At 36.5% G+C, this 14,000-nt stretch overlaps 1 long non-coding RNA gene across 1 annotated transcript in view; it reads right to left on the bottom strand.

Annotated features, from left to right (window-relative positions):
- Positions 1-2,134: 2,134 nt before the first annotated feature.
- LOC140523752 (uncharacterized) overlaps positions 2,135-14,000 on the bottom strand; it is a 71,464-nt gene continuing 59,598 nt past the window's right edge. The window contains exon 4 of the long non-coding RNA XR_011973459.1: positions 2,135-2,618. This is a non-coding gene — a long non-coding RNA (uncharacterized lncRNA). The remainder of the gene's footprint in view (positions 2,619-14,000) is intronic.

Genomic DNA, 14,000 nt, shown 5'->3' on the forward strand with positions numbered 1-14,000 from the left:
TGGCAGACAGGTTAGAGTCAGAAAAAATACTTAGAGATCAAGTTAAACTTCCTCAGTTTACAGATGAGGACACTAAGAGTCAGAGAGTTTGAAAGACTTGCCTAAAGTTATAAAAGTAGAAATTGACAGAATTGGGATTTGATTACATGTCATATGACTTCAAATCCCACATTCACTCTTTCTACTGCATCACATCAACCACGCATCCAGAATCAGTGCTGCAGACAATAAACCAGGTCCTAAGTTGAACATGAAGAGATTTGACTGGCTTACATTTGGGAAAATGCAATATTTCCATTGACTAGCTGCTTGTTGTCACAAAACCCTATCTTGTTAATATCAAAATTCTCCCAATGATACCTTATGATTATAAATCACAAAATGCCAGGATATCAAAGGAACCACAATTTCAGTTGATGAAAAGGTTAATGTCGAGATAAATGACAGGTCTACTAAGTAGACTAAAAATTATTGTCATTGTTGACTTTCATGCAAAAATGGCCTTAAAATATAATCAAGAATATTATTAGACTAGAAAAGGAGGTGGACCATTCCGGTAGTAATAGTGAAGGATAATATTAGGTGGTATAATATCAGTTAAGCTCTGGATATGGAGTCAGAAAGACATGAGTTCAAAGACACTTGCTAACTGTGTGACCCTGGGCAAGTCACTTAACTTCTGTTTGCCTCAGTTTTTTTATCTCTAAAATGAAGATTATAATAGCACCCACCTCCCAGGGTTGTAAGGATCAAATGATATAGCATTTGTAAAACACTTTGCAAATCTTAAAGCACCATGTAAATGCTAACTATTATATTCAGCTAACTTAGAAAAAGATGTACAGTGTAATAAATATACCTCCTATGGAAGATTTATGAAAAGACATGGATAAAAATTCATATAATGAGGAGAAATAGAAGGGTTGCAATCTGCCCTGGTGGATGTAGTACTCACACTGAAGATATAAATCCACTTGATTATTGAAATATTCATATAAATAAATTTATGAAGATGTTAAGATTCTCTTCACAGCTAATTGATAAAATAGTATTACTGTTATATGATAGCTTCAAGAAACTGGGAATGAAGTGACTTCAAACTAAAACCTAATTAAGAGAAGGCTGTGGAAGGACATGATCACTGCTTCTAAATATTTGAAGGTTAAAAGATTAACTTAAAATATTGGAAATGTTCAACTTGACCCCAGAAAGCAATAGTTCCTCTGCATTACTTCTATCATGAATGCAGAAATTGGCATTTTTCTTGGAATTGCAAAGTATCCACAACCACATGAAAGAATGTTCCAAAAAAATACACATCAAAACAACCCTGACATTTCATCTTGCACCATGCAAATTGGCAGAGATGACAAAAGATGGCAACAGTCAGTATCAGAGGGGTTGAGTAATAAATTGTTGGTAGAGCTGTGGAATGGTACAACTATTTTGGAAAGCAATTTGAAATTCTTCAAATGAACCTGAAACTCCATTACTGAGCTTATACTGCAAGGAAGTCATTGATAAGAAGAAAGTCCCCATGTATGTTAAAATATTTATAGCTGCATTTTTTGTGATAACAAAAAATTGGAAATAAAGTAGATGCCCATTGATTGAACAATAGCTAAACAAACATCGGTACATGAATGTCATGGGATATTACTCTGCTGTAAGAAATGATGGATGTAATAAGAACAAAGAAGCATGGAAACATCTACATGAACTGATGCAGAGTGAAGTGAGGAGAGCCAGAAAAACAACATGCATAATGGCTACAACGATGAATTACACACATAAAAATAGAGTAAATTAACAAAAATTATAAAGAAGAAGCATGATTCAAATGAAGATGAGATATATATGAAGATGAGAAGATATATGAGACATTACCCCCAACCTTCCCTTTCATGATGATGGGAGTTCCACATGTATAGCACATTACATATATTTTGTGTTTTCTCAATAAATTGATCAACTGATATGTTTATTTTTTTCTTTTGTCTTGAAAAAATATTTTTCAAATGAGATTATTCTCAGGGAAGAGGAGGAAGAGATAATATTAAAAACTACGATGATATAAAAACAGAAGACATCAATCAAATATTTTTTTAAATATTATGATAATATGTTACCAAAATCTACATAAATCACATTTACAGAATAACCATAATTTACTTATTTAGCAATCATCTTAAAAAAAAGAAATTAGGTCAGTTTAGCATGATCTGTCCTTGACAAAACTTTTTGTAATTGCCACTTTCCTTGATAGATGATTCCCCAACTATCTCTTTCATGATTCATTTTACAGTTTTCCCAGGAATTTGAAGTTACATTCACTATAACCTATAGTTTGCAGACTTCATTGTGTCCCCTTTTGATGAAAATTAGGACATTTTCCTTTGTCCAATCTAGTCATTCCTCTGTTTTTCATATTCAAATATTCAGACAGTGGCTCAGCAATCACAACTTCCAAATTTTTCAGTACCAAAGGATGCAGTTCATCTGATCGAGGCTATTTTAATTCAAGGGCAGAGAGGTACTCGCCTTGCTCTTTACTTATCTTGGGCATCAAGTCCCTCTTAGCCATCTTTCTTAACATTTTCAGTGTAAAGGTCATTCACCTTTGAAGAGAAAACAGAAATAAAATAAAATGTGAGAATCATTTCTTTCTCTCTGTAATCAGTCGTAATCATCCCATTCACCCAAAGCAAAGTGACATCCTTATTCTGAATCCCCTTCTTTCCTCTAAAGAATGTCTCCTTTTTTAAGCCCTTTCCATTTTTCTTAGCTTACTTCTCCAATCTTAGCTTATTCTGAATTTTAGCATTCCTTACATTACTTTTACAGTACCATGCTTATATTTGTTTTCTGTTACCTAGCCTTACTTCTACTTTTTATACATTTCTTTTAAAAATCTATATTTATTAGTGAATTCTAGGTATATCCACTTTAGTCTCTGAATAGATATAATTATTCTTCCTTGTTGTAATTGCTTCCTTTTGGGTTTTCAGAATTTTGTTCTTCACAATGCCCACCCCCTCCTGAGCTAACATCCTTTAGTACATTTTAGTCTATGGAATCTCACCTATGTTTTCTCCCATCTATTTTCCAGAAATCTTGGGTATATATTAACCTATGGTCAGATTTTGTCTCCTCCATCAAACACCATAGGATGGAGTGATCACTTCCCTCTCAGTTTCCCAGTGGTATCATCCAAGCAACTAACTCCTCTGTGTTCTCAGAATAAGATTTCTCCCTGTAGTTTCCTCCCTCTTTTTAAGGATAAAATTATCACTATAATAAGTCAAGGTACTATGATATTGAGAGAGAGAGAAAGAGAGAGGGGGGAGGGAGAGAAAGAGGGAGAGAGGGAGAGGGAGAGGAGAGAGAGAGAGAGAGAGAGAGAGAGAGAGAGAGAGAGAGAGAGAGAGAGAGAGAGAGAGAGAGAAGAGAACAATCCTGCAGATATCTGGAGTTGACAGAATTGTTTTGTCATGCATACAAAGTGACTAAGAAACATTATTGCATGGGATACTTGGTCCTCTCATAATGTAGTGAGAGTAATAACACTTGCAAAGAGACCACCATGAATACAATTGCAAATTATGTGCCAACTTCTGCTGCAAAGAATAATGAGGCAGAGAAAGTCAATAGAGAACTCAAAAAAATCCCTCAAAATTAAATTGAGAGTCAGAGGGTTCAATGCAAAGGAGATCATAGGAGAAGATAGCCAGAAATGTTGGCAAATATGTTGAGGAATAAATGAGATACCAAAAGTTTATAGACAGTACAGAAGCTCATGCCTATAAATCATAAATATTTTATTCAAGAAGAGAACTGGGAAGCACTGGACATAGTGACTACCCAATAGTATTGCTAAAAAGTTGAAACGGATTTCATTTTTAGTGGACAGAAACAACTTATTGTGGATGCAGAAGCTATTTCCAAATCACCTGTCTTTATATAGCCTTACTGAAGTAAATATTAATATTAACACTACATTAGAAGATTAAGGCATATGACATACAATTAAAACAACTCAAAGTTGACCCATTTGTTTAAATAAGTTCTTCGTACTGAAAAATGGGAAATGGAAAATGACTGAAAGAATGGACATTTACATAGAAAAAACACATCTAGAAGGCAGAACTCATGCTTAGCTTTGAAAAACATTGGCGAGTCTAAGAAGCAAAGGGAAGAAGAACGTACCCACATCAATGAAAACAAAGGTATCTAAGAAAACATCAAAGTTAGTCAAATTATGCTTCAATCCTATATCTTCAATAATGTAAACACTACTGCTTTAAAGTAGAAATATATGTTAGGTAATTTGCCAAGATGTAAAACTGTCAATGTTAAGATTCCAAATTCATAGAAGTCTCAGGAATCTAGCCCAGAAGCCATTAGTGGGGTCTTGAAATAAGTATGTGATTTGCCTTGGCAGAGATGGCAAGAGATATAAATAAAGGTGTGGGTGCAGGTATGGAAAAATGCAAGGTATATTTATGAGACAGAGGACTGAATAAAACTGAAGATTCAAGTAAAGAATTTGTAGGTAGTAAAACTGAAAAGGTAAACTGGGGCTAGATTATGGAAGGCATTCAGTGCCAGTATCAAGAATTTGGAATTTATTATATAGCAGTGAAAAACCACATAAGGTTTTTTTTTGGTTTTTTTTTTTTACTTTTGAGAAGTTAAGTAATATGGAAGAAGTATTTTGAAAAGATTAATCTGGTACCTATGTATAAGATATTAAAGGGGGGAAAGCCTGGAAGCAGTTAGTAGATTGCTGCAGAAGCTCATTAACAAGTTGATAAAAGCATAAACTAGGATGGTGGCAGAAGAGATGAAAAGGAAGGAATCACTGAAAGAATAATTTCAAGCGAAGAATTAAAAGGGCTTGGCCACTGATTTATGTGACAGTGAAGAAAAAGAAGGATCCAAAGATGATTCCAAAAAATCTGTGAAAGACATAAAATGTGAAAAAAAGGTAGAGCACTGAATCTTATAGAATGGCCATGGCTCATGTTATGGGAAGAGAGAAAGACAAGTATGCAAATGAGACAAGAGACAGAAAGATATAAAGAATCCAGATAATGTCCTGTTACAGAAGCCAAAAGAGAAGTTAATTTCAAGGGCAGATTCAACTACAATGTCAAATTCCACAGAGAAGTCAAGGAGTAGGACACCTAGGAATAGAGCAATTGACTTCTTCGCAAGGAAGCCAATGATGTCTCTGCAGAATTAAATTATAATGTAACTTATAATGTAAGGACATAAAAATACTGTAGGCATTTAAGGAAAGAACTAGGGAGAAGGAAGAAAGAAAGAAAAGAGAAAGTAGCGACAACAAGGGTAGATTTCTCATTCTGGAAATTTAGCAGGGGAAGGAAGAAGAAGAATGATGGCCACAGAGGGAAATAGAATCAAGCAAGTGATATCAAACTTCATCTGGAAAAACAAGAGGTCCAGAATATCAAGGGGAATAATGAAAAGAAATGCAAGGGAAGGTGGCCTAGCACTACCAGATCTCAAACTGTGTTATAAAGCAGCAATTATCAAAACCACTTCTTTTGGCTAAGAAACAGAAGGGTAGACAAGTAGAATATTCCAAATGCTCAAGACACAGTAGGCAATGAATAAAGCAATCTACTACTGTTTGATAAACCCAAGGAACCCAGCTTCTGAGATAAGAACTCACTGTTCGACAAAAATTGCTGGGATAATTGGATAACAGTGTGGCGGAAACTAGGAATAGACACCGTACATAAGAATAAAGTCCAAATGGGCACACAATCTAGGTATAAAGATTGATACTACGGACAAATTGGTGGAGCAAGGAATAGTGTATTTATCAGTTTTATGGAGAAGGGAAGAATTTTTGACTAAAGAAGGGATAGAAAGCATTATGAAGTGCAAGATGGATAATTTTGATTACATTAAACTGAAAAGATTTGCACAACCAAATCCAATACAACCAAGATTCATAGGGATACAGAAAACGGAATTTTTGCAGCTAGTGTCTTGATAAAGGCCTCATTTCTAGTATATAGAGAGAAATGAGTCAAATGTACAAAACTACAAGTCATTTCCCAATTGAAATATGGTCAAAGGATATGAACAGGAAGTTTTCAGAGGAAGAAATTAAAGATATCTATAGTCACATGAAAAAATCTCTAAATCACTTTTGATTAGAGAGATGCAAATCAAAACAACTCTGAGGTCCCACATTATACCTATCAGATTGGCTAACATGACAGAACAGGAAGATGATAAATGTTAGAGAGGATGTGGGAGAGTTAGAATGCTAATTCATTGTTGGTGGAGCTGTGAACTTATCCAATCATTCTACAGGGCAGTTTGTAACTATGTCCAAAGGCCAAAAAAATATACATACCCTTTGACCCAGTAATACCACTTCTAGGACTGTATCTCCAAAAGATCATAAAAATGGGAAAGGGTCCCACATGTACAAAAATATTTATAGCAGCACTCTTTGTGGTGGCCAAAAACTAGAAATCAAGGGGATGCCTATCAATTGGGGAATGGCTGAATAAATTATGGTATATGGATGTAATGGAATACTATTGTGCTATAAGGAATGATGAACAGGAAGAGTTCAGAGAGGCCTGGAAAGACTTATATGAACTGATGCTGAGTGAAAGGAGCAGAACCAGGAGAATTTTGTGCACAGCAATGACCACAGTGTGTGAGAGTTTTTTCTGACAGACTTGGAACTTCATTGCAATGCAAAGACTTAAGAAAATTCCCAATGGTCTTTTAAGGCAAAATGCTTTCCACATCCAGAGAAAGAACTATGGAATTCAATCTCAAAATGTAGCAGATCATTTTCTTTTGTATTATGTTTTGGTTTGTCATATGACTTCTCCCATTCATTTTAATTTTTCTATACAGCACAACTATGGTGAAAATGTATTTAATAGGAAGGTATGTGTAGAACCTATATAAAATTTTATGCTATCTTGGGGAGGAAGAAGGGAAAGTAGGGGGGAAGGAGGGGAAAAAATCTAAGTTATGTGGTAGTGATTGTAGAACACTGAAAATAAATTAAATTTATATAAAAAAAGAATCAAGCAAGTGTTTTGTTTTCCAGCATGGACTAGATTTGTGCGTGTGAAGGAGGAATCAATGATGCTGGCTGAAGAGGGATCAAAGTCTCAGAAGTCACAGGAGAGATTGACTCTGAGGACACAGGTGGAGACACTGCAAATAATCCATCTGTATCAGGACAACTTAAAGTGAAGGATACACTCCCAACACAACTGAACATATCATTCTGATTTCTATTATCTATGCTAATGTTATAACTTTATCTTCAGGTAGAACTCATCTTCTGACTCCAGACATTTTTACTGACTGTCCCTCATGCATGGAATGCTCTCCCTCCTCATCTCTGCCTCACAACATCCCTGACATCCTCAGGAAAAATATCATCTTCTACAAGAAGCCTTGCCCAGTCCTCCTTAATTCCTTCCCTCTGAGTCTGTTTATCTATCTGTATATGTATGTGTATATATGTGTGCATGCACATATTTCTGTGTACATATATACATGTATGTGTGTATATATATACATGTATATATGTATATACATATATATATGTCCATGTTGTCTCTCCCTGCCTTCCCCCACATTGAACTGTGAGATCTCTGAGAGCAGGGACTGTGATTTGCCTTTCTTCTCCCCATCGCTTTCCACAATACCTGGAACACAGTAGATACTTAGGGGGCTGACTAACTGTACAAATAAATATTAGTCCCCAAAATGAGTACCACTAAGTTATCATCATTCCCTCTCACATATTAGACAATGAAACCTATATGGCTACAACTCACAAAATCAACATTTTCAAGAAGAATGTCACCTCAGATAGCAAGAACAGAAGAGAAATAAATAGCATGTGTGCTCCATTGGTATAACACAATGTCAAGAGAATGTAAAGAAGTTCCCCAGCACATTGGGCAGACCCTCTGTTTCAAGTTTATTGAAAGACAGGGACAAGAGCTATAAAAGATGGACAGACAGGAATCGATTACAATCTGTATGGGGTTGGAGGGAATACCACATCATGAGATTACAGATCCACTAGAATAAACTCACTCTGCTGATAAAATCAAAAGACCAGGATACATATGTGTATGTATGTATGTCTTTGGAATGTATATATATATATATGTAATTTGTGTGTATGGAATATGTATATGGGTATCCCCAAAGTCTTAGTGCATTTTAAGCTTTAGTAGTTTACATTAACATCACTTAATATAGTGATGTAATAATACACCTAAGTCCTGATTTGTACAAATAATGAATGCCCTAAATTAGTGACGTATTCAGATTCACACTATTCAAAGTTATAATTATTTAAGATATGGTAATTGATTCCAACCCAATGGAAATAGGAAATGCAAATTCAAATAATGGAACCACTTTCAGGGGATTCATTGTTTATACTAATTCTGACCTAGCTGTACGTAGATAGCTGGATGTGGTCATGTGAACTGAAGAGAAAGTCTAACAATTAAAACACAACTCTGGAAATCTAGAATTCTATTCTTACATTTGTCATTAACTGCCACATGACTCTGGGTATGTTGCTGAGCATTTGGAAGCTTTTTCATAGAAGAATAATGATTTCCTTCTTCTTGAAAAGAGGCTGTTATTGTCTTGGATGCCAGTTACTTTACACAGGCAAAAACATGCAAACAGTAGCTAAAATTCAGACAAATTCTAATTCAAATACTCATCAAGCCCAATTATGTCCAGATTGGGGGCTGGGGGGCAGGGGTCTAGTGGGAGGAATGATAACCTCTCCTGATAATCAATTGTACTATCTGTAACTACTGGGAAGATGAAAATAAAAGTGACTTATTTCGAATAGAAAGGAAGAAAAAGAACAAAGAAAACTTGTTCTCCCCTCCATGCCCAGAAGAGGCACTGCTTAGGTTTCTCTGACCACTAAGGGGAGAATCAATATTTACATTCATATTACTCAGCTAAGAAAAGAATTCACATACCTGAATAATAGATTCATTTCTTTTTTATGGGCATTGTCCATTAAGATACATAAAGATACATTCATTTTCAGTTGGAGATGAATGGCAATGGTGTTATAAATCCATTCCCAGTATCCATCTTTTCAAATGAATGTATCAAAAACATCATTGCAATGGTTTTATAATGAGAACTGAAGTCAAGTCTACACAAATAATGCCAACCAGAGTGCTGAAAAAATTTCAAATTAATTTAGGATGAGACAGAAGGCAACTTTATTATGTCTAATTTGAACAGAGAATGACTGAGCTATTTATTGGTCCCCTCCATGTCCACCAGATAAGACAGGCGTCTAGGAAGGAATCTTCCAAATTCTGATAGAGTGGCAGAGAAATAACAGCACTAGTAACAGTGTGTTCCAATGAATAACAAGGTGGGAACTGGACTAGAACAAGGTGTACATTAGACTCTATGCAGTCATAAGAATTGCTAGCATGTATACAGCTCTCTGAAGTTTGCAAAGCGTCCTCCATATGTTACTTAGGCAGCTAGGTCAGGAAGAACTGAATTCAAACCTAACCTCATATACTTATTAACTGGATGACCCTGGGAAAAATCATTTAAATTGTCTGCCAAAGTTTTCTCAACTGTAACCTGGGGGTAATAATTTATCTTACACGACTATTAAATGATATTGAAAAGTATTTGTAAAGCATTTAGCACAGTGCCTGGCATATAGTAGGTAGACACTTAATAAATGTTCATTCCCTTCTCTTTATTTCATTTAGTCCCCATAAGAATCCCATGAGGTAGCTATATCCCCATTCTTACAGATGTGGAAACTGAGACTAAGAGCCTTGCCCATGGATGCATAGCTAGAAAGTGTCCGAAGGCGTATTCAGATTCAGATCTTCCTGATTCAAGTCCAATATTCTATCTACTGTAGGTGATATAATGTAGATACATCACTGATCATGTAGGCAACTGATAAAGGGTGTTCCAAAAGTCTTATTGCACACTTAAGTTTTAATTGCTAGGCCTGCCCTGAGCACTTCACATTCCCTACTTCCAGCTTATCACACCCATCACTGCAACATGGCACCCTCATTATCACCACAGCATACTGAATCAATGCCCAGACCCCAATTTTGTAAATTTTATCACCACCACCCCCATAAGCCTCCAGAGATTAATATGATATTTGGGGACTCAAGGAAAATGCTGTATTAGCATTAGGGTCCAAACTGCTCTGATACCATATCATTAAATTTAAGCTTTAGTGACTTAAAACTGTACTAAGACTACTAAAAATCCCTGTATAATGTAGACACAGAGACAGAAAGCCAGAATGTACATTTCCACTTCTACATAATGATATAGGGGAGGTTTCCCTCTAAAGGTTTATTCAGGGTCAAATTTCAACCTACCAGTTGAAAAATCAAAATCATTCTATTCTCTAAATAGATATTGCTTGAAAATATAATTGGAGAAGTACTTGGTCAGATCAACTTCTGTTTTTCTTAAAGTACTTGCAAATTATCTCAGTTTATAAAGTTCTTCTCTGCCTCAAAAACCTTCAAGAAAAAAATGCAAATTGGACATCTCAAATATGCAAAATAGTTGTCACATAGAGGAACAATTTTGCTTTTACTTTTCTAAATGTTCAAGACTTTTATGAGTCATAAAAACAAATACATTAAGCACATGAAGACATCACAATACTATATAAATAACCCAAATAACTCACTCTTTTAAACAAATAAGTTTTAGTTTATGTCACATGAAAAACAGAAAAACTAAGGATAGAGGCTTAAGCACATACTTTGCTCTGACCCCCATATTAAATATTCAGCTCAAAGATGCCAGGTCTCCAGTACTCCAAAGCTACCTTCTCCACATAAGAAATGAAAACAGATTTCTGCAACGTTTTCCTAACTTGCTCCTCACCAAAACTGAAAATGTAATTAATATATTTTATTAAACAGGATTGTAATTTCTACATGCCATTTGGATTAGATTTTATTTAAATAACTTTATAAATGTACCAATTTCATATTAATCTAGGAGGATGGAAAATCATGCACATCTCCCCTCTCTCTGTAAAGAGATGGGGTGTTACAGGTGAAGAATGTTACTATCAGAGTCACTGGGTCACTGATTTAGTTTAACTTTTTCTTCATCACAAAAGGGCTTATCAGAAAATGTGGTCTAAAAACAAAATCAGCAGAACCAGGAGAACGTTGTACACAGTAACAGCTACAAGCTACAATGTGCGGTGACTAATTTGGATAGACTTATCTCTTTTTAGCAAGGCAAGGATAGAAGACAATTTCAGAGGACTCATGATGGAAAATACTGTCCACACTCAGAAAAAAAACTATGGAGTCTGAATGCAGGTTGAAGCATATTATTTGCTCTCTCTTTTTGTTTGTTTGTTTGTTTGTTTCATTTTTCTCATGGTTTCTTCCATTGGTTCTAATTGTTCTTTACAACATGGCTAATATGAAGTAGGTTCAATAGGCGGAGCCATGATGGCGGAGTAGAAAGACACACATATGCTGGCTCTCCCCACACAGCCCACAAAATACCTGTAGAGAAGGACTCTCAACAAATTTTGGAGCAGCAGAAGTGAAGAATAGAGTGGAGGAGCTTTCCAGCCCAGGGTGACCTGAAAGGCCAATGGGAAATGTCTATTGCATGGGATGTGGAGCAGAGACCAGCTCAGCCTTGGCCATGGGGCATGTGGCTCGAGAACAGTCCTCGAGGGGGAATCTCCAGTCGTAGTAGCAACAGTTTGCAGATCCTTCAACCCACAGGCTCCACAGGTCAGTGACAGGGTTTTTTCAGCTGGCCAAAAAGAGAGAAGGGTCTTCCCATAGCTCTGGCCTTAGGCAGCGGCCACAGAGGCCACATTGGGCAGGCAGCAGCAGTTCCCACAGCAGCCCCTACAGCAGCCTACATCCATTGCTGGATCAGAAAACCCCTGGGGGTACTGAGGAGCTGATTATTACCTCAGCCCTGTGTAGAGGCCATGAGGGAGCTGATCTTTATCTCACACTGAATGGCAGCCCTGCCCATGCAGCTTATCTGAATCTCAGCCCCCAGTGCTGGCTTGGCAGAACTGGAGGCCAGGTGACTGTGGAGAGGAAACTCTGCAAAGATTCTAGGCACAACAATCTCTCCCTGCTTCCAGACCAGTGTACATGCTTGATTGTGCCACCTTAGAGGAACTGAGATCTTACAGATCCCAGAGCATACCCTACACTTGACAAAGGACCCAAAATTCAAGTAACTGGTTGGGAAAATGCCCAAAAAAGGGAAAAAAAAATAAGACTATATAAGGTTACTTTCTTGCTAAACAGATAACTTCTCCCATCCCTTCGGATGAGGAAGAACAATGCTTACCATCAGGGAAAGACATAAAAGGCAAAGCTTCTGTATCCCAAACATCCAAAATAAATATTCAGTGGGCTCAGGCCATGGAAGAGCTCAAAAAAGGATTTTGAAAATCAAGTAAGAGAGGTGGAGGAAAAACTGGGAAGAGAAATGAGAGAGATGCAAGAGAAGCATGAAAAGTGGATCAACACCTTGCTAAAGGAGACCCAAAAAAATGCTGAAGAAAATAATACCTTTAAAAAAAGGCTAACTCAATTGGCAAAAGAGGTTCAAAAAGCCAATGAGGAGAAGAATGCTTTCAAAAGCAGAATTAGCCAAATGGAAAAGGAGGTTCAAAAGCTCACTGAAGAAAATAGTTCTTTCAAAATTAGAATGGACAATGGAGGCTAATGACTTTATGAGAAACCAAGAAATCACAAAACAAAACCAAAGTAATGAAAAAACAGAAGATAATGTGAAATATCTCATTGGAAAAACAATTGACTTGGAAAATAGATCCATTTAAAAATTATGGGACTAACTGAAAGCCATGATCAAAAAAAGAGCTTAGACATCATCTTTCATGAATTTATCAAGGAAAACTGCCCTGAGATTCTAGAACCAGAGGGCAAAATAAATATTGGAAGAATCCACCAATCACCTCCTGAAAGAGATCCAAAAAAAGAAACTCCTAGGAACATTGTGGCCAAATTCCAGAGTTCTCTGGTCAAGGAGAAAATATTGCAAGCAGCTAGAAAGAAACAATTCGAGTATTTTGGAAATACAATCAGGATAACACAAGATCTAGCAGCTTCTACATTAAGGGATCGAAGGGTGTGGAATAGGATATTCCAGTAGTCAAAGGAACTAGGACCAAAACCAAGAATCACCTACCCAGCAAAACTGAGTATAATACTTCAGGGGGAAAAAAAATGGTCTTTCAATGAAATAGAGGACTTTCAAGCATTCTTGATGAAAAGACCAGAGCAGAAAACAATATTTGACTTTCAAACACAAAAATCAAGAGAAATATGAAAAGGTAAACAGTAAAGAGAAATCATAAGGGACTTACTAAAGTTGAACTGTTTACATTCCTACATGGAAAGACAATATTTGTAACTCTTGAAACATTTTTTAGTATCTGGGTAGTTGGTGAGATTACATACACACACACACACACACACACACACAACACACAGAGAGACAGAGAGCACAGGGTGAATTGAATAGAATGGGATCATATCTTTAAAAAATGAAATTAAGGGGTGAGAGAGAAATATATTGGGAGGAGAAAGAGAGAAATGGAATGGGGCAAATTATCTCTCATAAAAGAGGCAAGTAAAAGACTTCAGTAGAGGGAAAAGGGGGGGAGGTGAGAGAAAAACATGAAGCTTACTCTCATCACATTTCACTAAAGGAAGGAATAAAATGCACACTCATTTTGCTATGAAAACCTATCTTACAATACAGGAAAGTAGGGGAGAAGGCAATAAGCAGGGTGGGTGGGGGGATGATGGAAAGAATGGCAGTGGGAGGAGGGAGTAATTAGAAGTCAACACTCTTGGGGAGGGACAGGACCAAAGGAGAGAATAGAAGAAATGGGGGGCAGGATA

The sequence above is a fragment of the Notamacropus eugenii genome, chromosome 2, assembly GCF_028372415.1.
Source record: "Notamacropus eugenii isolate mMacEug1 chromosome 2, mMacEug1.pri_v2, whole genome shotgun sequence".
In the NCBI taxonomy this organism is placed as follows: domain Eukaryota; kingdom Metazoa; phylum Chordata; class Mammalia; order Diprotodontia; family Macropodidae; genus Notamacropus; species Notamacropus eugenii.